This window comes from Rana temporaria, chromosome 9 (assembly GCF_905171775.1).
Source record: "Rana temporaria chromosome 9, aRanTem1.1, whole genome shotgun sequence".
In the NCBI taxonomy this organism is placed as follows: domain Eukaryota; kingdom Metazoa; phylum Chordata; class Amphibia; order Anura; family Ranidae; genus Rana; species Rana temporaria.
Genome location: NC_053497.1, coordinates 32,611,934 through 32,638,883, shown reverse-complemented (window position 1 = coordinate 32,638,883; position 26,950 = coordinate 32,611,934). Strand labels below are relative to the sequence as shown.

Below are 26,950 nucleotides of genomic sequence, written 5' to 3'. Positions count from 1 at the left end.
GGCAGTCACCGCTCAGTTGGCACATAGTGTCAGAGGCACAGCGGTGGCGGAGGACTGTGCCCTGACTCCTGAATGAATGGAAGCAAGCAAACATTCATTGTTGGTCACTGGTAGGCTGCAATTATGGGCGCTGGTAGGCTTTATTGATTGGTGCAGATAGGCTGCATTGATGGATGCAGGTAGGCTGCACTCATGGACGCAGGTAGGCTTCATTGATGGGCGCAGGTAGGCTGCATTGATGATGGGCACTGGTAGGCTGCATTGATGGGCACTGGTAGGCTGCATTGATGGGCGCAGGTAGGTTGCATTGATGGGCGCTGGTGAGGCTGCATTTGATGGGCGCTGGTAGGTTGCATTTGATGGGCGCTGGTGAGGCTGCATTTGATGGGCGCTTCAATAAAAATTTGAGGTATACATGAGAAGGCCAAAGAGAGTGGAGTCAGGGGTGGAGCCAATGGGGGCGGCAAAAGGAGGTTTCGCATAGGGTGTCAAAAATCCTTGCACCAGCCCTGGGTGTGTCTTACGCCTATACGTTTGCCAATAGGTGTCCCTCGTTTCCATCTTAGGTATGGGTAACCCTGGCAGTGTGGTGGATGCAGCCCCACTGCAAGGGGGAATTTTCGTGTTACATGGAGTTGGGCTTTTGGGGTATTATATACTGATCCTGCATTCCCACATTGGCTTGCAAAGAATCACCTCACCCTTGCACTGAACTAGTAGAGAAGCGGGCGTGCTTTGAATATCCGCAGCAAAGAAGTCAGGTATCTCCTCATCTGGAGAGTCACCTTGCTCAGCAGTGAAGGTGAACGAGGAAAGAAGAAATGAGGCCATCCTGCTCCCCTGCTGTCTTCATGTACATCTGTTGCGGATTTCACATAACAACGCGCTCTGGATGTGGGATGCAAGTCACAGACCCTATTTGCATCTGCGATGGGAGTTGTGTAACAATGCAGGCAGCAGAGGGTGTGCCCAGATGGGACATTAGGGCCAATGATGTCCTCATTACCATCCCTAGAGAGGCGGCGCAGAGCCATCTGGCTGCAGCACCCATCCACTTCACCGCATGCAGACTCTGCCAAGTCACCGTCCTTGCCACTCACAGAGGCAGCTCTGAAATCAGGAGGCAAAAGGCACACCTTATATACAACGGCCCAGATTCGGGCAAATCTGCGGCGGCGTAACGTATGACATTTACGTTACGCCGCCGCACGTTTTACGGGCAAGTGCTTGATTCACAAAGCACTCGCCTGTAAAGTTGCGGCGGCGTAGCGTAAATACCCCGGCGCAAGCCCGCCTAATTCAAATGATCCGGGTAGGGGGCGTGGATCATTTAAATTAGGCGCGTTCCCGCGCCGAACGTACTGCGCATGCGCCGTCCCTAAAATTTCCCGACGTGCATTGCGCTAAATGACGTCGCAAGGACGTCATTGGTTTCGACGTGAACGTAAATGGCGTCCAGCCCCATTCACGGACGAGTTACGCAAACGACGTAAAATTTTCAAATTTCGACGCGGGAACGACGTCCATTCTTAACATTGGTTGCCCCTCATATAGCAGGGGCAACTTTACGTGTCGCAAAAGCTACGTAAACGTTGTGAATTCACTGCGTCGACCACGCGTACGTTCGGGAATTTGCGTAAATAGCTAATTTGCATAGACGACAGGGAAAACAACGTCGGCGACACTTAGCGGCGGGAAAAAAAATTCCTCCTAATAGCAGGAGCAACGTTACGACAAAAACGACTTACGCAAACGGCGTAAAAAACTACCGCCGGGCGCACGTACGTTTGTGAATCGGCGTAAGTAAGTAATTTGCATACTTTACGCTGAAAACTACGGGAGCGCCACCTAGCGGCCAGCGTGAGAATGCACCCTAAGATATGACGGCGTAAGAGACTTATGCCAGTCGTATCTTAGGCTAATGTCGGCGTATCTTGCTTTCTGAATACAGAAAGTAGATACGCCGGCGCAGATTTGAATTTACGCGGCGTATCTATGGATACGCCGGCGTAAATTCTATCTGAATCTACCCCAACATATATAGAGAACACAAACTAAAGGGGACCGTGTGAAAAAGACCAAGTGCAACAGACAAGGAACCAACATCTTAAACGCATATTACTGCAACGCACTGCCTACTGTATCTGCATTGCCATTCATTCATAGACAATGCAACAGGCTCACAATTACCCTGAACTCCAAGATAAGGCAATACACTATATTGTCAAAAGTATTGGGACGCCTGCCTTTACACGCACATGAACTTTAATTCTTTAGAACTTTGTTCTATTGGGTTGAGGTCAGGACTCTGCGCAGGCCAGTCAGGTTCCTCCACCCCAAAATTGCTCATCCATGTCTTTATGGACCTTGCTTTGTGCACTGGTGTGCAGTCATGTTAGAACAGTCTCAAGTCTTTTGCAGGCTCTAACAGGTTTTCTTCTAAGATTGCCCTGTATTCGGCTCCACCCATCTTTCCATCAACTCTGACCAGCTTCCCTGTCCCCGCTGAAGAAAAGCATGCCCACAACATGATGTTGTCACCACCATGTTTCACAGTGGGGATGGTGTGTTCCGGGTGATGTGCAGTATTAGTTTTCAGCCACACATAACGTTTTGCTTTTAGGCCATAAAGTTCAGTTTTGGTCTCATCTGACCAGAGCACCTTCTTCCACATGTTTGCCGTGTCCCCCACATGGCTTCTCGCAAACCGGACTTCTTATGGATTTCTTTCAACAATGGCTTTCTTCTTGCCACTCTTCCATAAAGGGCAGATTTGTGGAGAGCACGACTAATATCCTGTGGACAGATTCTGCCACCTGAGCTGTGGATCTCTGCAGCTCCTCCAGAGTTACCATGGGCCTCTTGGCTGCTTCTCTGATTAATGTTTTCCTTGCCCGGCCGGTCAGTTTAGGTGGACGGCCATGTCTTGGTAGGTTTGCAGTTGTGCCATAATCTTTTCATTTTCGGATGATGGATTGAACAGAGCTCCGTGAGATGTTCAAAGCTTGGGATATTTTTTTTACAACCTGACCCTTCTTTATACTTCTCCACAACTTTATCTCTGACCTGTCTGGTGTGTTCCTTGGCCTTCATTATGCTTTTTGTTCACTAAGGTTCTCTAAGAAACCTCTGAGGGCTTCACAGAACAGCGGTATTTATACCGAGAATAACAGGTGGACTCTATTTACTTATTAGGTGACTTCTGAAGGAAATTGGTTCTACTAGATTTTAGTTTGGGGTATCAGATTAAAGGGTCAGCCCCCTTTACTCTGATACCGGTATCTAGTGGAACAGATTTCCTTCAGAAAATACGCCGATTCACAAACGTACGTGCGCCCGGCGTTCGTTTTTTACGTCGTTTGCGTTAAGGCTTTTTCGGCGTAACGTTGCTCCTGCAATTAGGAGGCGCAGCCAATGTTAAGTATGGACGTCGTTCCCGCTTCGAAATTTGAATTTATTACGTCGTTTGCGTAAGTCGTTCGCGAATAGGGCTGGACGTAATTTACGTTCACGTCAAAACCAATACGTCGTTGCGCCGTACTTGGAAGCAATGCACACTGGGATATGTACAAGGACGGCGCATGCACCGTCCGTACAAAACGTCAATCACGTCAGGTCATCATAAATTTAAATAAAACACGCCCCCCCTTCCACATTTGAATTACGCGCGCTTACGCCGGCCCCTTTTACACTACGCCGCCGCGACTTATGGAGCAAGTGCTTTGTGAATACAGCACTTGCTCCTGTAAGTTGCGGCGGCGTAGCGTAAATACGAAATGCTGCGCCACCGTAACTATGCGCACCCGTACGTGAATCTACCCCAGTATAAATATACAAAAAATGCACGCCACACTTTTCCAATAATTTTTTATTTATTTTTTTATTTGAAAACCATTTATCATTTTCATTCCACTTCACAATTATGTGCCACTTTGTGTTGGTCTATAACATAAAACCCCAATAAAATACATTTACGTTTTTGGTAGTAATATGACAGAATTTGGAAAATTTCAAGGGGTGTGAATACTTTTTCAAGGCACTGTAAATGTTTCCAAATGCATTAAAGTGATTGTCGTAATTCAGAGCTGTCAGTATTTGCCTAAGCAAGATCTGTCTCAGATTTGTAGGTATTGTTTGCCTAATAAAACATGATTAAACACAAATGCATTAAAGTACATTTGCATTAATAAATGCATTTTGAAAATTGTCTAAGGTGAATGACTTCCCAAGGGAATTTGTTTCTCCTGTCCGCATGTCCTTATTGGGCGGCGCTGTAAAGTAGGTTTAAGGTGGGCCATGTGTCCCCCTGTACCTGAAAGCACAGGGTGTATCACCTTTCTGCTTCAAACACACGGAATAGTTGAGAAACAATTTAAAAGGAGACTATACACAGCTGTGGGACTGGCAAGAGTAGACATGTGCAATTTGTTTAGTTCTGAATTCGTTTTTTACCCAATTTTGACAAATTCGTTATTTCCGAACTTCCGTATTTCCGAATTTTCCCATTTCCGTATTTCCGAATTTTGGAATTTCTGAAATTCAGAATTCTGGAAATTCGGAAATGTGGAAGTTCGGAATTTCGGAAATTCGGAAGTTGGAAATTTCAAAAATTTGGAAGTTCGAAATTTCAAAAATTTGGAAGTTTGAAATTTCAAAAATTTGGATGTTTGAAATTTCAAAAATTTGGAAGTTTGAAATTTCAAAAATTCTGCAGTTTGAAATTTCAAAAATACGGAAGTTCGAAATTTCAAAAATTCGGAAGTTCGAAATTTCAAAAATTCGGAAGTTCGAAATTTCAAAAATTTGGAAGTTCGAAATTTCAAAAATTTGGAAGTTTGAAATTTCAAAAATTCGGAAGTTTGAAATTTCAAAAATACGGAAGTTCGAAATTTCAAAAATTTGGAAGTTTGAAATTTCAAAAATTTGGAAGTTTGAAATTTCAAAAATTCGGAAGTTTGAAATTTCAAAAATTCGGAAGTTTGAAATTTCAAAAATTCGGAAGTTTGAAATTTCAAAAATTCGGAAGTTTTAAATTTCAAAAATTCGGAAGTTCAAAATGTTAAAATTTCGGAGATTAAAAATTTCGGAAATTCAATTTTTTTTTACATTTTGGAAATTTTTAAATTTCTAAATTCGAAAATCATAAATTTGAAAATCGGAAAATTTGAAAATTCTGAATTTTAACATTTTTAAATTCGAAAATTTGTTAATCGGAAATTTGAAAATTTCCGAATTTTCAAATTCCGATTTTTTTCAAATTTACGAATTTTCAAATTTTAGAATTTCTGAATTACGAATTTTCGAATTTCCAAATTTACGAATTTTCTAATTTTAGAATTTCCAAATTTCTGAAAAAAGCTGAAAGACGACTGAAACGAAAATGAACACATTTTTTGGCAGTGCCCATGTCTATAGGCGATGCATACTACTGTACATGTGTTATATGTAAAACAAAATGCCTCGTCATCACAAGTAATCAGCATAGTGTGTCTAATATGTGTATTTCCTATGATTGTCAGTGCCATCTAGTGGCAATAATGTGGTATTTTTCCAAAAAAATTCAATCAGGAAAATGGCCACTAGATGGAGCTGACGATCATAGGAAAGTAGACTCATTGCGGGGATTTTCTTATAAATAGACCCTACAGTTATAAAGCCAGGTTAAAAAATAAAAAATAAAAGATCAATGAAGTTGTCCATCAAGTTTAACCGAAAGGCAAAATGAAAAACCTGCAGCCCATCCAAAAAAAAAAGGAAACATATATCAATATATATATAAATATATATATATATATATATATATATATATATATATATATATATATATACACACACACACACTGTATATTGTGCTGCAAACGGGAAAAAAAATCCTGATCCCCAACGGCAACTTATACTTCCCGAATCAACAATCTGCAGTGTTATTTCTATATTAGCCAGTTGTATTTTATGCATTTGGAATCAGATTGAGAGTCGGCTAGAAGCAGCTGCTGTAGAAGTCTATTAAGAAGTCTTTCCATATGCGCAGGTTAGACCTCTTTTATTCCAGAAACCTTGCTTGTCTTTTGCAATAACCTTGACGTGAACAAGGTTTGCTAAATGGACTGTAGCGCTAACCCCCCAGGGGGCCGCTGGAAATAAATTGGGTCCCCTTCATTCGCTCAGAGGTCGCCCGTCCTGTGTTCAGTCCCAGAAGCACATCGACAAACTCAGGCTCAGTCTGGGAGTCTTTTTTAGTTTATCGTAAGTCTCTTACGCCGTCGTATCTTGGGGTGCATATTTACGCTGGCCGATAGGGGCGCTTCCGTATATTTCCGCGTCGAATATGCAAATGAGCTAGATATGCCGATTCACGAACGTACGTGCGCCCGGCGTATCAAGATACGTCGTTTACGAAAGGCGTCGGACCAGCGTAAAGTTACCCCTCATAAAGCAGGGGTAAGTCATGTTAGGTATGGACGTCGGAAACGTACGAACAGCGTCGTACTTTACGTCATTCGCGTAAGTCGTCCATGAATGGGGCTGGGCGTAGGTTACGTTCACGTCGACTAGGCATTGAGCGGGCGTAATTAACTTTGAAGATTCGACGTGATACTGAGCATGCGCGCGCATGCGCCGTTCGTAAAGCGTGTCATTTACGTGGGGTCACGAATCATTTACATACAACACGCCCCCTACCAGACTACTTTGAATTACGCGCGCTTACGCCGGCCCATTTACGCAATGCCGCCGTAACTTACGGAGCAAGTGCTTTGTGAATACTGCACTTGCCTCTCTAAGTTGCGGTGGCGTAGTGTAAACAAGATACGCTACGCCCACACAAAGTTACGCCGCCCTACGTGAATCTGGGCCCGAGTGTTTTTCCTGCTGCACCTACCCAAACGCCTGTAAAACTCGTCCATTGAGGTCAATGGGACAGCGCTACAACCGTGAGCTTGGTTGTAGTTTCAGCGTAGTATTTAAATACAAAATTGACATTGAGATTGATAAAAAGAGCCAAAAAAAACACGAAACAATGCATACTCAGAATGTGGGAGGATCACCTCCTGAACACCTGGAAGCCACTGTTTACCCGTAAAGACTGCCGCTCATGGGGCCTAAAAGGCAATAGTCTCTCTGTACCCCCCCCCCAAACAGCCCTGTACCACCCCAGCCTGCCCTGTACCACCCAGCCTGCCCTGTGCCACCACAGCCTGCCCTGTACCACCCCAGCCTGCCCTGTACCACCCCAAACTTTCCCATGCCACGCCAACTTGCCCTGTGCCACCCTAACTTGCCCTGTACCACCCCAATCTGCCCTATGCCACCATAACTTGCCCTATACCACCCCAACCTGCCCAATGCCACCCTAACTTGCCCTGTACCACCCCAACCTTTCCCATGCCATCCCAACTTGCCCTATGCCATCCTAACTTGCACTATACCACCCCAACCTGCCCTGTACCACCCTAACTTGCACTATACCACCCCAACCTGCCCTATGAAACCCTAACTTGCCCTATACCACCCCAAACTACCCTATATCACCCCAACATGCCCTATACCAACTTAACCTGTCCTATACCACCCCACTACACCAACCTGCCACTATCCCACTCTATACTACCCTAACCTGCCCTATACTATCATTTACAGGTGCTGGTTTGGGGTGCGCCCCGTGCCCGTGGGCTGCCTGCTTGGTGCTGGGCAGTCTAGACAGAGGAGGGGTGACACCATGTTTTACCGCACCGGGTGACACCAACCCTAGTGATGCCACTGTCTCTACCTTTTCTCTTCACCTGTAATAAAGGGCCAGATTCTCAGAGACTTACGTTGGCGTATCAGTAGATACGCCGTCGTAAGTCCGAATCTGCGCCGTCGTAAATTTAAGCGTATTCTGGAAACCAGATACGCTTAATTTAGGCTAAGATACGAGCGGCTTAAGTCTCCTACGCCGTGGTATCTTAGGGTACATATTTACGCTGGCCGCTAGGTGGCGCTTCTGTTGAGTTCGGCGTAGAATATGCAAATGACTAGATACGCCGATTCACGAACGTACGTGCGCCCGTCGCAATTAGTTACGCCATTTACGTTAGAGATACGCCGGCGTAAAGATAAAGCTGGTCTCTAGGTGGCGCATCCCATGCAAAGTATGGACGTCGGAACAAGCGTATCTTTTTTACGTCGTTTGGGTAAGTCGTACGCGAATAGGGCTGTGCGTAAATTACGTTCACGTCACAGGCATACGACGTGATACTGAGCATGCGCGCGCATGCGCCGTTCGTTCGGCCATGCATCTACATGGGGTCAAGCCTCATTTAAATACAACAGGCCCCCTACAGCCTACTTTGAATTACGCGCGCTTACGCCGGCCCATTTACGCTACGCCGCCGTAACTTAGGAGGCAAGTGCTTTGTGAATACAACACTTGCCTCTCTAAGTTGCGGCAACGTAGATCAGCGGTACGTGAATCTAGGCCAAAGTGTAGTATGTACAGGTTGGGTGCAGCACATAGGAGACAATTTACTAGCTCTTAGACCGGGTACTCACGAGCAAACATGTACGGTGAAAGTGGTCCGTCGGACCGTTTTCACCGTACATGCCTGCCAGAGGGCTTCTGTACGATGGTTGTACTAACCATCGTACAGAAGTCCGCGCGTAAACACTACGCGGGGCGTGTCCGCGTCGTCGCCGCGACGATGACGCGGCGACGTGGGCGGGCCTGCCATTTAAAGGCTTCCACGCATGCTTCGAAGTCATTCGACGCATGCGAGGGACGGCGGGCGCTCGGACATGTACGGTAGGTCTGTACTGACGACCGTACATGTCCGAGCTGGCAGGATTCCAGCGGACGGTTTTAAAACACGTCCAGGAATATTTGCCCGCTGGGAAAAGGCCCAGCGGGCAAATGTTTGCTGGAATTCGGCCCGCTCGCGCCTACACACGACCGAACATGTATTCTGAAACTGGCCCGCGGACCAGTTTCAGCTTACATGTTTGGTTGTGTGTACGGGGCCTTAGATGCAATTGTTGAGCGCCACCCACAGGTGGAATCAGACACTGCCAATAGGGCAGACCTTGCACCATTAATGGGTGGGCACCCTTTTCAAGAAAAAAAATATTGTATGTATAGGAGGGGCTCATGATTCATACAGCCTAATGCAGAGCAGCGTAGAAAAGGGTCACATTGAAGAAGCCCTAACGGAGCCGTATTACTACCCTACCTATCAGTTATGCAACTTCGGGAGGTGAAGTCATACAGTTGAACCTGGCCAACAGCTAACTGTCAGTATTTCCAAACCTTCACAAGGTATGCCAGCTATTTGTAATTGCATGTACCAACAAGCTCTGCAGCGTGCGCTAATGGCTGCAGTTCAACAAAGAGCTGGGAGAGCCACAGGCTGCGATCAGCTGCAAAGCCGGAGACAGAGATGAGACTGGAAGCCTTTAGATGTCAGGTGGAAGGAGAGAGCAGAGGGAGGGTGCTGCTGAGAAATGTCAGGGTGAAGAATGACAGGCAGCAGGGAGGGAAAGGCTAGAGGATGGAGGTAAACAGGAGGTGGAGTAATAGGGGAGGGTGAGAGACGGCTTGAATGAGAAGAAAACAGAGGAAATCATTGGAGGATATAATAAATACACACAGATAACTGAGGAGCATGGACGGGAGGGAGGGAGGGGGACCGTGGAAGAGAAGATAGTAGCGGAGGTAACCAGACACATGGAAGACCACAGCTCTCCAGCCTGGTTCTAGAGGACCACAATATAGGGGCAGCAGTGCCGGCCCAAGACATTGTGCTGCCTGGTAGCAAGAATGAAATGCTGCCCCCCCCCAAAAAAAAATTACGTTCACCAAAATGCCCCCACATCCATTATTTTATATCATGATAACTAAAGTGGACCTATCATGGCTCTATACATGTATATAGGAGTATAAAAAGGACCTGTTATGGCTCTATTCATGCAATTAACCCCACAGTGGAGCGGAGAGCGGAACGGGAGGAGCGGTCGGGCGGCAATTAACCCCACAGTGGAGCGGAGAGCGGAACGGGAGGAGCGGTCGGGCGGCAATTAGCCCCACAGTGGAGTGGAGAGTGGAGCTGGCGGAATAAGAAGGCGTGCTGGCAGGAAATTTGCTGCCCCCCTGAAAGTGCTGCCTGGTACAATGGTACCATCGGGTCCCATGGTAGGGCTGGCCCTGAGGGGCAGACTACTATTCTGAATGGAAAACCAATCTTTATTAAGCTTCCTCCAGAAATTGCATCTATTAAAAAGGAAAACGAATAACGGAATTTTCCCTAGTGAGGAAAAATAAATGTATATACCCTATGGCAGCGTTCCCAACCATGTATATACCCTATGGCAGCGTTCCCAACCATGTATATACCCTATGGCAGCGTTCCCAACCATGTATATACCCTATGGCAGCGTTCCCAACCATGTATATACCCTATGGCAGCAGTTCCCAATCATGTATATACCCTATGGTAGCGTTCCCAATCATGTATATACCCTATGGCAGCGTTCCCAACCATTTATATACCCTATGGAAGCGGTTCCCAACCATGTATATACCCTATGGCAGCAGTTCCCAATCATGTATATACCCTATGGTAGCATTCCCAAACATGAATATACCCTATGGCAGCAGTTCCCAACCATTTATATACCCTATGGAAGCGGTTCCCAACCATGTATATACCCTATGGCAGTGTTCCCAACCATGTATATACCCTATGGCAGCAGTTCCCAACCATGTATATACCCTATGGCAGCAGTTCCCAACCATGTATATACCCTATGGCAGCAGTTCCCAACCATGTATATACCCTATGGCAGTGTTCCCAACCATGTATATACCCTATGGCAGCAGTTCCCAACCATGTAAATACCCTATGGCAGCGTTCCCAACCATGTATATACCCTATGGCAGTGTTCCCAACCATGTATATACCCTATGGCAGCAGTTCCCAACCATGTATATAGCCTATGACAGCATTCCCAGCATTATGCGATGTAAAAAAACGACATTTTCTGTGAAGTAAAAAACAACGTTTTTGAAACTTCAATTTACAAAAACGACGTTGCCTACACACCATCGTTTTTTCACAGTGCTCTAGCAAAGCGAGGTTACGTTCACCACGTTTTTCCATTGAAGCTCGCTTCATAACTAGCTTCTGGGCATGCGCGGGTGTAAAAACGTCGTTTTTTGCTACACACGGTCAATTTCTGTGAAGTAAAAAACGACGTTTTGAAAAACGACACATAAAATTGAAGCATGCTTCAATTTTTTTTTTGTCGTTTTTTACAAGACATAAAGCGACGTTTTCCCCCACACACGGTCAATGAAATTGACGTTTTTAAAAACGTCGTTTTTTAACATTGCATAAAACGACCGTCTGTACGCGGCATTACAGTGTGTGCCTCTCCATTCTTCCTCCATACTCCGGCTCCTTGGTTTCCAAATGAGATGCAAAATTTGCTCTCATCAGAAAAGAGGACTTTGTTTTTCTTTAGCCCAGGTAAGACGCTTCTGATGTTTGTTGTTCAGGAGGCTTGACAAGATGAATACGACATTTGAAGCCCATGTCCAGGATCCGTCTGTGTGTGGTGCTCTTGATGCAATGACTCCAGCCTCAGTCCACTCCTTGTGAAATTCCCCAACACTTTTGAATGGCCTTTTCCTGACAATCCTCTCCAGGCTGCGGTCATCCCTGCTGCTTGTGCACATTTTTCTTCCACACTTTTCCCTTCCACATAACTTTCTATTAATGTGCTTTGATACAGCGCCTTGGGAACATCCAACTTCTTTTGCAATTACTCTTTGAGGCTTTCCCTCCTTATGGAGGGTGTCAATGATGGTTTTCTGCATAACTGTCAGGTCAGCAGTCTTTCCCATGATTGTGATTCCTACTGAACCAAACTGAGAGACTATTTAAAGGCTCAGGAACCCTTTGCAGGTGTTATGGCTTAATTAGCTGATTAGAGTGGGACACATATAGGTAGATTCAGGTACCTATGCCTAACTTTGCGGCGGCGTAGCTTAAGGCATTTAAGCTACGCCGCCGTAAGTTAGCTAGGCAAGTACATGATTCACAGTGTACTTACCTGCTAAGTTACGGCGGCGTAGCCTAAATCGGCGGGCGTAAGAGCGCCTAATTCAAATGTGTTTGAGGGGGGCGTGTTGTATGTTAATGGGGCTTGACCTTACGTTTTTTACGTTTTTTGCGAACTGCGCATGCGCCGGGCGCCTAAATTTCCCAGTGTGCATTGCGGCTAAGTACGCGGCGCGGGTCTATTGATTTTGACGTGGACGTAAACGACGTAAATCACGATTCACGGACGACTTACGCAAACGACGTAAAAATTTAGAATTTCGACGCAGGAACGGCGGCCATACTTGACATTAGATACTTGACATTACTATTCCAATAGGGCCTAGCTCTAACTTTACGCGGCCTATCTCTTACGTAAACGGCGTAAAAGTACTGCGTCGGCCGGGCGATCGTTCGTGAATCGGCGTATCTACTCATTTACATATTCTACGCCGACCGCAATGGAAGCGCCACCTAGCGGCCATCCAAAATATTGCAATCTAAAAAAGGACGGCGCAAGCCGTCGTATCTTAGATATGTTTAAGCGTATCTCTGTTTGAGAATACACTTAAACATAAGTCGGCGTAGATTCTGAGTTAGGTCGACTTATCTACTGATAAGCCGGCCTAACTCTTTCTGAATCTACCTATTTGAGCCTAGAATATTGCACCTTTTCACAATATTCTAATTTTCTGAGATTGTGGATTTGGGGTTTTCACGAGCTGTAAATCATAATCCTCACAATTATGACAAATCACGGCTTGAACTATCTTGCTTTGCATGTAATGAGTCTATCTCATATATTAGTTTCACCTTTTAAGTTGCATTAGTGAAATAAATTAACTTTTCTACGATATTCTAATTTTTCGAGTCTCACCTGTATACGCACAGCGGCAAGGTGCTTAGTGGCGCTACACTGGAAAAATCGACATCACCCAACACTTTCGGACCTCTATTCCAGAAAGACGTAGACCTCATGGAGTCTCTGTCGGCTCGCTTAGATCGTATGGCTCCATATACGGCAATCTGGAAGGGCTGGTACCCCTGGGTGGATCTCCCTTAATTGCTCGTGGCACCCCCCGCCACGTGGGCCGAGTCTACGCGGGATCCTCGAGTGATGAGTCTACCTGGTTTGAATTACTCTCCTATACACTTTCCCTCCTCCCCCCTCCTTTCCTCTCCCCCCCCTTTTTTTTTCTTTTATCTTTGGAAATGCAGATCTCGCAATTATAGGATAATCTTCGTCCTGATAGTACATTTAACTGGTGATCGAGATCCGCCTATAGGCTTAGGTATTACTACTGTGTTATGTTCACACTCTTGTAGATCTGTATTTCAACCTCCTTTTATTAATCGGCTATGCTTCAGGTCTGATATTTGCAGGATGCATCCACGCCACCGACAGAAGTCTGTTGATCCCTCATTATTTTTAATTTCAGCACAGTGGGGGAGATCGGTAGGATGGAGGGGTAATAGTCAGCACAGTGGAGATCGGTAGGATGGAGGGGTAATAGTCGGCACAGTGGAGGAGATCGGTAGGATGGAGGGGTAATAGTCAGCACAGTGGGGGAGATCGGTAGGATGGAGGGGTAATAGTCAGCACAGTGGAGGAGATCGGTAGGATGGAGGGGTAATAGTCGGCACAGTGGGGGAGATCGGTAGGATGGAGGGGTAATAGTCAGCACAGTGGAGGAGATCGGTAGGATGGAGGGGTAATAGTCGGCACAGTGGGGGAGATCGGTAGGATGGAGGGGTAAAAGTCGGCACAGTGGAGGAGATCGGTAGGATGGAGGGGTAATAGTCGGCACAGTGGGGGAGATCGGTAGGATGGAGGGGTAATAGTCAGCACAGTGGGGGAGATCGGTAGGATGGAGGGGTAATAGTCGGCACAGAGGAGGAGATCGGTTGGATGGAGGGGTAATAGTCAGCACAGTGGAGGAGATCGGTAGGATGGAGGGGTAATAGTCGGCACAGTGGGGGAGATCGGTAGGATGGAGGGGTAATAGTCGTCACAGTGGGGGAGATCGGTAGGATGGAGGGGTAATAGTCGGCACAGTGGGGGAGATCGGTAGGATGGAGCGGTAATAGTCGGCACAGTGGAGGAGATCGGTAGGATGGAGGGGTAATAGTCGGCACAGTGGGGGAGATCGGTAGGATGGAGGGGTAATAGTCGGCACAGTGGGGGAGATCGGTAGGATGGAGGGGTAATAGTCGGCACAGTGGGGGAGATCGGTAGGATGGAGGGGTAATAGTCGGCACAGTGGAGGAGATCGGTAGGATGGAGGGGTAATAGTCGGCACAGTGGAGGAGATCGGTAGGATGGAGGGGTAATAGTCGGCACAGTGGGGGAGATCGGTAGGATGGAGGGGTAATAGTCGGCACAGTGGAGGAGATCGGTAGGATGGAGGGGTAATAGTCGGCACAGTGGAGGAGATCGGTAGGATGGAGGGGTAATAGTCGGCACAGTGGGGGAGATCGGTAGGATGGAGGGGTAATAGTCAGCACAGTGGGGGAGATCGGTAGGATGGAGGGGTAATAGTCAGCACAGTGGGGGAGATCGGTAGGATGGAGGGGTAATAGTCGGCACAGTGGGGGAGATCGGTAGGATGGAGGGGTAATAGTCGGCACAGTGGAGGAGATCGGTAGGATGGAGGGGTAATAGTCGGCACAGTGGGGGAGATCGGTAGGATGGAGGGGTAATAGTCGGCACAGTGGAGGAGATCGGTAGGATGGAGGGGTAATAGTCAGCACAGTGGAGAAGATCGGTAGGATGGAGGGGTAATAGTCGGCACAGTGGGGGAGATCGGTAGGATGGAGGGGTAATAGTCGGCACAGTGGGGGAGATTGGTAGGATGGAGGGGTAATAGTCGGCACAGTGGAGGAGATCGGTAGGATGGAGGGGTAGTCGGCACAGTGGAGGAGATCGGTAGGATGGAGGGGTAATAGTCGGCACAGTGGGGGAGATCGGTAGGATGGAGGGGTAATAGTCGGCACAGTGGAGGAGATCGGTAGGATGGAGGGGTAATAGTCGGCACAGTGGAGGAGATCGGTAGGATGGAGGGGTAATAGTCGGCACAGTGGAGGAGATCGGTAGGATGGAGGGGTAATAGTCAGCACAGTGGGGGAGATCGGTAGGATGGAGGGGTAATAGTCGGCACAGTGGGGGAGATCGGTAGGATGGAGGGGTAATAGTCGGCACAGTGGGGGAGATCGGTAGGATGGAGGGGTAATAGTCGGCACAGTGGGGGAGATCGGTAGGATGGAGGGGTAATAGTCGGCACAGTGGAGGAGATCGGTAGGATGGAGGGGTAATAGTCAGCACAGTGGAGGAGATCGGTGGGATGGAGGGGTAATAGTCGGCACAGTGGAGGAGATCGGTGGGATGGAGGGGTAAATGTCGGCACAGTGGAGGAGATCGGTAGGATGGAGGGGTAATAGTCGGCACAGTGGGGGAGATCGGTAGGATGGAGGGGTAATAGTCGGCACAGTGGAGGAGATCGGTAGGATGGAGGGGTAATAGTCGGCACAGTGGAGGAGATCGGTAGGATGGAGGGGTAATAGTCGGCACAGTGGAGGAGATCGGTAGGATGGAGGGGTAATAGTCGGCACAGTGGGGGAGATCGGTAGGATGGAGGGGTAATAGTCGGCACAGTGGGGGAGATCGGTAGGATGGAGGGGTAATAGTCGGCACAGTGGAGGAGATCGGTAGGATGGAGGGGTAATAGTCGGCACAGTGGAGGAGATCGGTAGGATGGAGGGGTAATAGTCGGCACAGTGGGGGAGATCGGTAGGATGGAGGGGTAATAGTCAGCACAGTGGAGGAGATCGGTAGGATGGAGGGGTAATAGTCGGCACAGTGGAGGAGATCGGTAGGATGGAGGGGTAATAGTCGGCACAGTGGAGGAGATCGGTAGGATGGAGGGGTAATAGTCGGCACAGTGGAGGAGATCGGTAGGATGGAGGGGTAATAGTCGGCACAGTGGAAGAGATCGGTAGGATGGAGGGGTAATAGTCAGCACAGTGGAGGAGATCGGTAGGATGGAGGGGTAATAGTCAGCACAGTGGAGGAGATCGGTAGGATGGAGGGGTAAGTCAGCACAGTGGGGGAGATCGGTAGGATGGAGGGGTAATAGTCGGCACAGTGGGGGAGATCGGTAGGATGGAGGGGTAATAGTCAGCACAGTGGAGGAGATCGGTTGGATGGAGGGGTAATAGTCGGCACAGTGGGGGAGATCGGTAGGATGGAGGGGTAATAGTCGGCACAGTGGAGGAGATCGGTAGGATGGAGGGGTAATAGTCGGCACAGTGGGGGAGATCGGTGGGATGGAGGGGTAATAGTCGGCACAGTGGAGGAGATCGGTAGGATGGAGGGGTAATAGTCGGCACAGTGGGGGAGATCGGTAGGATGGAGGGGTAATAGTCGGCACAGTGGGGGAGATCGGTAGGATGGAGGGGTAATAGTCGGCACAGTGGAGGAGATCGGTAGGATGGAGGGGTAATAGTCGGCACAGTGGAGGAGATCGGTGGGATGGAGGGGTAAATGTCGGCACAGTGGAGGAGATCGGTGGGATGGAGGGGTAAATGTCGGCACAGTGGAGGAGATCGGTAGGATGGAGGGGTAATAGTCGGCACAGTGGAGGAGATCGGTGGGATGGAGGGGTAAATGTCGGCACAGTGGAGGAGATCGGTAGGATGGAGGGGTAAATGTCGGCACAGTGGAGGAGATCGGTAGGATGGAGGGGTAATAGTCGGCACAGTGGGGGAGATCGGTAGGATGGAGGGGTAATAGGCAGCACAGTGGGGGAGATCGGTAGGATGGAGGGGTAATAGTCGGCACAGTGGAGGAGATCGGTAGGATGGAGGGGTAATAGTCGGCACAGTGGAGGAGATCGGTAGGATGGAGGGGTAATAGTCGGCACAGTGGAGGAGATCGGTAGGATGGAGGGGTAATAGTCGGGACAGTGGAGGAGATCGGTGGGATGGAGGGGTAATAGTCAGCACAGTGGGGGAGATCGGTAGGATGGAGGGGTAATAGTCGGCACAGTGGAGGAGATCGGTAGGATGGAGGGGTAATAGTCAGCACAGTGGGGGAGATCGGTAGGATGGAGGGGTAATAGTCGGCACAGTGGAGATCGGTAGGATGGAGGGGTAATAGTCGGCACAGTGGAGATCGGTAGGATGGAGGGGTAATAGTCAGCACAGTGGAGGAGATCGGTAGGATGGAGGGGTAATAGTCGGCACAGTGGGGGAGATCGGTAGGATGGAGGGGTAATAGTCGGCACAGTGGAGGAGATCGGTAGGATGGAGGGGTAATAGTCGGCACAGTGGGGGAGATCGGTAGGATGGAGGGGTAATAGTCGGCACAGTGGAGGAGATCGGTAGGATGGAGGGGTAATAGTCGGCACAGTGGAGGAGATCGGTAGGATGGAGGGGTAATAGTCGGCACAGTGGAGGAGATCGGTAGGATGGAGGGGTAATAGTCGGCACAGTGGAGGAGATCGGTAGGATGGAGGGGTAATAGTCGGCACAGTGGAGGAGATCGGTAGGATGGAGGGGTAATAGTCGGCACAGTGGGGGAGATCGGTAGGATGGAGGGGTAATAGTCGGCACAGTGGGGGAGATCGGTAGGATGGAGGGGTAATAGTCGGCACAGTGGAGGAGATCGGTAGGATGGAGGGGTAATAGTCAGCACAGTGGGGGAGATCGGTAGGATGGAGGGGTAATAGTCAGCACAGTGGGGGAGATCGGTAGGATGGAGGGGTAATAGTCAGCACAGTGGGGGAGATCGGTAGGATGGAGGGGTAATAGTCGGCACAGTGGAGGAGATCGGTAGGATGGAGGGGTAATAGTCGGCACAGTGGAGGAGATCGGTTGTCTATGTAGATCGGTCGCAGTGTGTATGGGAATTTGGGGTGACGGATTGGGACCCCCGGGCGGACAGGTAGAGGGACGGGCAGTGTCGGGGGAGGGGCGGGGAAGGGGCGGAGAGATGGAAGACGCGTCACGGTCGGAGGGCGGAGAGATCTCAGACACACACACACAGAGACACTGCAGTGACAGAGCACAGGAGGGAGACTCCCAGACACTGCAGGGGAACCACAGGAGCTGACACTCTACACTGCAAGGTGAGTGCTGGGGGGGCTGTCTGTCCGGTGCTGCACGTGTCTCCGGGTGACTTCCATACCCCGTGTATGGGGGGGACATCGCCTGACACCCCACAACTTCCGACTGTCAGAGGAGAGAGATCGATAACGACCTGTACGATGCTGCACCCCCCATACAGTGTGCGATGTCTGTATACTCCGGACCCCCCCTCCCTACACAACTCCTCCATACTATCCTGGTCCTGCAATAGTTCCCTCGTATCCCCATTACTCCTCCTGACCCCCCCACACTCACCCCCTATACACTCTATGATGGGTGGCTTTATTCTCCTGACACCCCCCCCCCCCATTTCTGTATCCTGTCCTATCCCTGCACTAGTTTCCAAATACTCTCTTTATTATGTCTTTATACTCCTGACACCCCCTCCATTCCTGTGTTCTGTCAAATTCCTGCTCTAGTTACTGCATATTCTCTACTATTTCTCTTTACCCCCCCCCCCCCCCAAAAACAAAATCTTTTCCACCACATTATCCCTTCTCTAGTTACCCGGTCTCTCTTTACACTCTATATTTTTTCTTTACACTCCTGCCCCCCCCCCCCCCATATTCCCGTATACTGTCCTACCCCTGCACTACTTACCCAATATTCTCTTTATAATGTCTTTATTCTCCTGACCCCCCCCCCCCCCAATTCCTGTATACAGTTCTACTCCAGTACTAGGAACCCCCATATTCTACTTATTATGTCTTTGTACTCCTGACACCCCCTATTCCTGTATACTGTCCCACCCCATTGGGTACCCCCATATTCTCTTTATACTCCTGACACCCCCCTCCATTCCTGCATTAGGTACCCCCATATTCTCTTTATACTCCTGACACCCCCCCCTCCATTTCTGTATACTGTCCCACCCCTTTAGGTACCCCCATATTCTCTTTATATTCCTGACCCCCCCCCTCCATTCCTGCATTAGGTACCCCCGTATTCTCTTTATACTCCTGACACCCCCCCCTCCATTCCTGTATACTGTCCCACCCCTTTATGTACCCCCATATTCTCTTCATACTCCTGACACCCCCCCTCCATTCCTGTATACTGTCCCACCCCATTAGGTACCCCCATATTCTCTTTATTATGACTTTCTACTCCTGACACCCCCCCCTCCATTCCTGCATACTGTCCCACCCCATTAAGTACCCCCATATTCTCTTTATACTCCTGACACCCCCCTCCATTCCTGCATTAGGTACCCCCATATTCTCTTTATACTCCTGACACCCCCCCTCCATTTCTGTATACTGTCCCACCCCTTTAGGTACCCCCATATTCTCTTTATATTCCTGCCCCCCCCCCTCCATTCCTGCATTAGGTACCCCCGTATTCTCTTTATACTCCTGACACCCCCCCCCTCCATTCCTGTATACTGTCCCACCCCTTTATGTACCCCCATATTCTCTTCATACTCCTGACACCCCCCCTCCATTCCTGTATACTGTCCCACCCCATTAGGTACCCCCATATTCTCTTTATTATGACTTTCTACTCCTGACACCCCCCCTCCATTCCTGCATACTGTCCCACCCCATTAAGTACCCCCATATTCTCTTTATACTCCTGACACCCCCCCTCCATTCCTGTATACTGTCCCACCCCATTAAGTACCCCCATATTCTCTTTATACTCCTGACACCCCCCCTCCATTCCTGTATACTGTCCCACCCCATTAGGTACCCCCATACTCTCTTTATACTCCTGACACGCTAATAAGTCTTATATTCCTGCCACCCCTTAACTGCCCCATATACTACTATATGTCCTTACTATGGCTAGATACTCACGCCAGGCGCCCCCCCTCCCCCCCAATAATCTTGTAAAGCCCTCAGATACTGTACTAATATACACATTTTAGTTCTTACTGCGTTCTCTACTATTGCTGTGCCCATCGCATTCACTGTTCTTCCACCGTCATCCTCCTGACCCTGCGTCCTCTACTATTGCTGTGCCCATCGCATTCACTGTCCTTCCACCGTCATCCTCCTGACCCTGCGTTCTCTACTATTGCTGTGTCCATAGCATTCACTGTCCTTCCACCGTCATCCTCCTGACCCTGCGTTCTCTACTATTGCTGTGTCCATATCATTCACTGTCCTTCCACCGTCATCCTCCTGACCCTGCGTCCTCTACTATTGCTGTGCCCGTAGCATTCACTGTCCTTCCACTGTCATCCTCCTGACCCTGCGTCCTCTACTATTGCTGTGCCCATAGCATTCACTGTCCTTCCACCGTCATCCTCCTGACCCTGCGTCCTTTACTATTGCTGTGCCCATAGCATTCACTGTCCTTCCACCGTCATCCTCCTGACCCTGCGTTCTCTACTATTGCTGTGCCCATCGCATTCACTGTCCTTCCACCGTCATCCTCCTGACCCTGCGTCCTCTACTATTGCTGTGCCCGTAGCATTCACTGTCCTTCCACTGTCATCCTCCTGACCCTGCGTCCTCTACTATTGCTGTGCCCGTAGCATTCACTGTCCTTCCACTGTCATCCTCCTGACCCTGCGTCCTCTACTATTGCTGTGCCCATAGCATTCACTGTCCTTCCACCGTCATCCTCCTGACCCTGCGTTCTCTACTATTGCTGTGCCCATAGCATTCACTGTCCTTCCACCGTCATCCTCCTGACCCTGCGTCCTCTACTATTGCTGTGCCCATAGCATTCACTGTCCTTTCACCGTCATCCTCCTGACCCTGCGTTCTCTACTATTGCTGTGTCCATATCATTCACTGTCCTTCCACCGTCATCCTCCTGACCCTGCGTTCTCTACTATTGCTGTGCCCATCGCATTCACTGTCCTTCCACCGTCATCCTCCTGACCCTGCTTTCTCTACTTGCTTTATTATGCCTTAATAATCCTGGTTCTGTACACCCATGCCCATGCCCATAGGACTATATTCCTGCACTAGTTACCCCTATACATTCTTCATTGTGTCTTTATACTCCTGACCCCCACACCCTGCATGTCTTTATGGCCTTTGCATACTGTCCTATTCTTGCACTAGTTACCTTAGTAATCCTGGTTTTGTACACCCCGTGCCTATTGTATACTATTATATAACAGCACTAGTTACCACTATATATTCTTTGTTGCGTCTTTATACTCCTGACCCTACAACCTGCATGACTTTTACGTCTTTTGCATACTATCCTATTCCTGCACTAGTTACCTTACCCATATACATACTAATACTGATTCTGCACACCCACTGCCTATATAGTATTTGTATACGATTATTTAAAGCAACTCATTACCCCGATTACACTCTAATACGTTTTTATACTCCTGACCCTACACCCTCCATGTCTTTATGGCTTTTGCATACTATCTTATTCTTGCACTAGTTACCCCTGTACGTACCTAATAATCCTGGCTTTGTACACCCCATGCCTGTATGGTTTTTGTATACTATAATATTGCTGCACTAGTTATTCTTTATTACTCCTGACCCCCACACCCTCCATGTCTTTATGGCTTTTGCATACTGTCCTATTCCTGCACTAGTTACCTTAATAATCCTGGTTTTGTACACCCCGTGCCTATTGTATACTATTATATAACAGCACTAGTTGCCACTATATATTCTTTGTTGCGTCTTTATACTCCTGACCCTACATCCTGCATGAAGTCTTTTGCATACTATCCTATTCCTGCACTAGTTGCCCATATACTTACTAATACTGGTTCTGCACACCCACTGCCTATATGGCTTTTGTATACTATTATTTAAAGCACCTTGTTACCCCCGATTACACTCTAATACATTTTTATACTCCTGACCCTACACCCTCCATGTCTTTATGGCTTTTGCATACTATCTTATTCTTGCCCTAGTTACCCCTGTATGTACTTAATAATCCATCCTTTGTACACCCCATGCCTGTATGGTTTTTGTATACTATAATATTGCTGCACTAGTTATTATTTTTATACCCCTGACCCCCACACCCTGCATGTCTTTATGGCTTTTGCATACTATCTTATTCTTGCGCTAGTTACCCCTATACGTACTTAATAATCCTGGCTCTGTATGGATCTTTTATACTATAATATTGCTGCACTAGTTATTCTTTATTCCTCCTGATCCTGCACCCTGCATGCTTATATGGCTTTTGTATACTATCCCAGTGTTTCTCAACCTTTTTTCAGTTGGGGCACCCTTTAAAAGTATTTTCAGTCTTGAGGCACCCCAGTCCAAGGCTTGGTTCACATTACGGTGTGTCGCAGAACACGCGCAAAATTGCGCTCATTCCTGACACACAGACAAATGCTCTGCTCTTTAGGGGTACCATTAATTCTTAATGATACCCCCACACATTGGAAAACGTGGGGTGGTTTGGCTGCAGTGCAATTTAAAAAATAAAGTTGGGGACTTGTTTACCTGCATTTTTGTGGGTACGGAAATGAATGGACTGCCCTACATGCAGCTACACAGATGTGAACCAAGGGCTTGTTCACATGTCATAGGGGCGGTAAGACCACATGGTTGAGCTGTTTTTACCACCCCCAACTATTCCACCTTTAGCTGCAGAGGCAGCAGCTGAGGGTGTTCACATGGTGTGGCTGCAACTGGAGGTATACCGAGGGTGAATGGGGCTGCACTGCAACTACCCCGCAACTGTGTGCATTGCACAGTTGCGGTGTAGTGATGCTGCATTTATGGGCTTAAAACAAGTGGTAAAAAGGCAACATAATTTCTCTTTACCGCCTGTCAAATGCCTCTGAAAAGCAATCTGTGCATGGATTGCTTTTCAGAGGAGCAGCAGTCCTTGCTGCTATAAAACAAGCCCTACAAAAGCCATTCTGATGGTACAGGAATGGGGAGGGGGGTCAGGATTAAAAGTAACATACACACATACATACAGACACATGCTTACACACGCATACACACACATGCATACATACACTAGCACACACACACACACACACACTCATACAGACAGACACTCACATGTACACACATACACACACAGACACATGTATAAAGCCATTTTACAATGAATCTAGCTTCTAGCTCAGTACCTTTCCAGATTCCTCATTCAGCCGTGTACTGCACTCTAGGGGGAAGCAGAGAGCACAGCACACTCCTCTGCACTTTACTTTCACTTGTGAAGCCAATAGAGCTTCTCTCAGTTTGGCAGGAGAGCAGGCTCATCTGACAGCCTTCTCTCCACTGACCCCGTGGCACACCTGAGAATCTCTGACGGCACACCAGTGTGCCGCGGCACACTGGTTGAGAAAGGCTGTACTATCCTATTCCAGTACTAGTTACCCATACATTTTTTTATTACGTCTTTATACTCCTGATCCTGCACCCGCATGCCTATACAGCTCTTGTATACTATCCTACACTACATGTTCTTTATTATGTTTTTATACCCTGGATTCTATACTTCCCTTATTTCTATACAGCGCCTGTATGCTATAGTGGCACTAATTGTCACTACGTGTTTTTTATTATGTTTTTATACCCTGGATTCTATACTTCCCTTATTAGTGGCACTAATTGTCACTATATGTTTTTTATTATGTTTTTATACCCTGGATTCCCTTATTTCTATACAGCGCCTGTATGCTATAGTGGCACTAATTGTCACTACGTGTTTTTTATTATGTTTTTATTCCCTTATTTCTATATAGCACTTGTATGCTTTTCTGTTCCCTATACTAATCCCCCCCCCCCCATACACAGATAATTACAAATCATTACACCCGCACTCTGCTACCTTTGTCCTCTAACTCACCTAGAAGAAGCAACAAGCCTGCAAAAGCCACAGCGTTCTCCGTTCTAAACGCCCATCAGCCGTGTATTGTCCTTCGGCATGGCAGTCCGTTGTTTCTGCTCTTCCATCCGCACTCCGTTCTTCAATGGGAAGTTAATGGATCTCATTGCTGACCCGCCGATCCTCTTTTTTACTCGCAGCTTCCGACATCTGTGGAGCAATTCTTTCCTCATTCCTCCGTCATCCCTCATATAGCAGCCACCCCATTTCTGGGATCAGTCTAGGGCACCATTCTTAACCAGAGCTCTGGGGTTACTAGGGGATGCTTGAGCTCTGACCTTCCATTTGATGGCGCCGCCAGTTCTGGGGCCAGCGGCATGACGACAATTATGTTTTTAGCTGTCTGTAATGGTGGCAATCTTGGATGGGAATTTTTCCCAAAGATCACCAATGTAAGGGGCCTTCTTCCCACTGATCTCAATGTGAGGGAACATTCTCCCCACAGACCCCCAATGTAAGGGGCATTCTCCCCACAGACCCCCCCAATGTAAGGGGCATTCTCCCCACGGACCCCCCCAATGTAAGGGGCATTCTCCCCACGGACCCCCCCAATGTAAGGGGCATTCTCCCCACGGACCCCCCCAATGTAAGGGGCATTCTCCCCACGGACCCCCCCGAATGTAAGTGGCATTCTCCCCACTGACCCCCAATGTAAGTGGCATTCTCCCCACTGACCCCCAATGTAAGTGGCATTCTCCCCACTGACCCCCCAATGTAAGTGGCATTCTCCCCACTGACCCCCCAATGTAAGTGGCATTCTCCCCACTGACCCCCCAATGTAAGGGGCATTCTTCCCACTGATCTCAATATGAGGAAACATTCTCCCCACTGACCACCAATGTTAGGGGCATTCTCCCCACTGACCCCCAATGTAATGAATATTCTCCCCACTGACCCCCCAATGTAGGGGGCATTCTCCCCACTGACCCCCAATGTAGGGGGCATTCTCCCCACTGACCCCCAATGTAAGGGGCATTCTTCCCACTGACGCCCAATGTAAGGGGCATTCTTCCCACTGACCACCAATGTAAGGGGAATTCTTTCCATTGATCTCAATGTGAGGGAACATTCTTCCCACTGACCCCCCAATGTAAGGGGCATTCTCCCCACAGACCCCCCCAATGTAAGGGGCATTCTCCCCACGGACCCCCCCCAATGTAAGGGGCATTCTCCCCACGGACCCCCCCAATGTAAGGGGCATTCTCCCCACGGACCCCCCCCAATGTAAGGGGCATTCTCCCCACGGACCCCCCCCAATGTAAGGGGCATTCTCCCCACGGACCCCCCCCAATGTAAGGGGCATTCTCCCCACTGACCCCCAATGTAAGGGGCATTCTCCCCACTGACCCCCAATGTAAGGAGCAGTCTTCCCACTGACCCCCAATATAAGGAGCATTCTCCCCACTGACCCCCCAATGTAAGGGGCATTCTTCCCACTGACCCCCAATGTAAGGAGCAGTCTTCCCACTGACACCCCCCCCCCCAATGTAAGGAGCAGTCCCCCCCCCCCAATGTAAGGATCAGTCTTCCCACTGGCCACCAATGTAAGGGGCCCTTTTTCTTCATTTGTTTTTGAGTTCTGTGTTTTAAAATGCATAAAAATGGTTATATGACAAAAAAACAAAACAATCACATTTGAGTCTCTGCGCGTCTCTTGTGCCTGACGAGCTTCGAAACACCTACTCAGCAGAAAAGTGTTCACGGAATTTGCTTTAAAGTGATGGTTACTCTGTGCTCTTCACGCATGTAATTTATATTGTTATCCCTGTCCTCTGGCTTGGTTGGGACTCATGCCGCGTACACACGATCATTTTTCGGCATGAAAAAAACGTTGTTTTTCCAAAAATGTCATTTAAAATGATCATGTATGGGCTTCACATCATTTTTCAGGTTCTGAAAAACGATTTTTTTTTTCCGAACATGCTGCATTTTTTAACGTCGTTTTAAACGATGTCGTTTTTCGGGTTGTAAAAAATTATCGTGTGTGGGCTAAAACTACGTAAAAAACCTGCACATGCTCAGAAGCAAGATATGAGACGGGAACGCTCGTTCTGGTAAAACTACCGTTCATAACGGAGTAAGCACATTCATCGCGCTGTAACAGACTGAAAAGCGCGAATCGTCTTTTACTAACACAGAATCAGCTAAAGCAGCCCAAAGGCGAATGGAACTTCCCCTTTATAGTGACGTCGTACGTGTTTTGTACGTCACCGCGCTTTGCTAGATCATTTTTAAAAAACGATGGTGTGTGGGCAACGTCATTTTAATGATGAAGTTGGGAAAACGTCGTTTTTTGGACATGCTGAAAAACAAGGTTTTTTGTTTTTTTTTTCATGCTGAAAAATGATCGTATGTACGCGGCATAAGGATTCGCACTTATGCTTCTATATTTTCATGTGTGTTTTTTTATTTATTTATTTATTTTAGCACGTTTTTGATGCACTGGAATGCGTTTTTTGTTTTGGCCAATGAAAGTCAAATCCAAGTCTGGGGTAGGGGCTTGGGAACTGCAGCGTAATTTAGCCTTGACACTCAAGTTTTCACATGCATGCCTATGGGCGTATGTTTTTTCAATTACCGTATATACTTGAGTATAAGCCAAGTTTTTTTTGTGCTGAAAATGCCCCCCCTCGGCTTATACTGGGAGTCACCTTTTTGCGCCTGATCTCCCGGACTTTGGGGACCTGGTACCAGCCCGCCTTAGGTCCCCTGAACCCGGAACTTGGCACACACGTAGCCCCATTTCTCCGCTACAAGTGTGCAAAGTTTGTTGTCTGGGAGACCTATGGCTGGGGAGCACAGATTTTTCAAAGCCGGGCACCCCTTCCATAGACTCCCATGTTAAGCGTCAGTCTAGTTGTGGACAAAGTGAGGCATGCACATGGACACAGTGATGCAAAGTGAGGCATGCAGATGGACACCCTAGGCTTATACTC

General features: G+C 48.1%; 1 protein-coding gene across 2 annotated transcripts in view; it reads left to right on the top strand.

The window, feature by feature from the left end:
* The window catches only part of LOC120913272 (regulator of G-protein signaling 3-like), a 235,001-nt gene that overhangs the window by 52,616 nt on the left and 155,435 nt on the right, over positions 1 to 26,950 (top strand). Inside the window, exon 1 of one of the 2 annotated variants that reach the window (XM_040323110.1) lies at positions 18,089 to 18,196. The exons of the other annotated variant lie outside the window; for it this stretch is intronic. The gene's annotated coding sequence lies outside the window, so the exon portion shown is untranslated. Of the gene's footprint in view, positions 1 to 18,088; positions 18,197 to 26,950 lie in introns of those variants that run through there. 2 annotated transcript variants of the gene reach the window in all.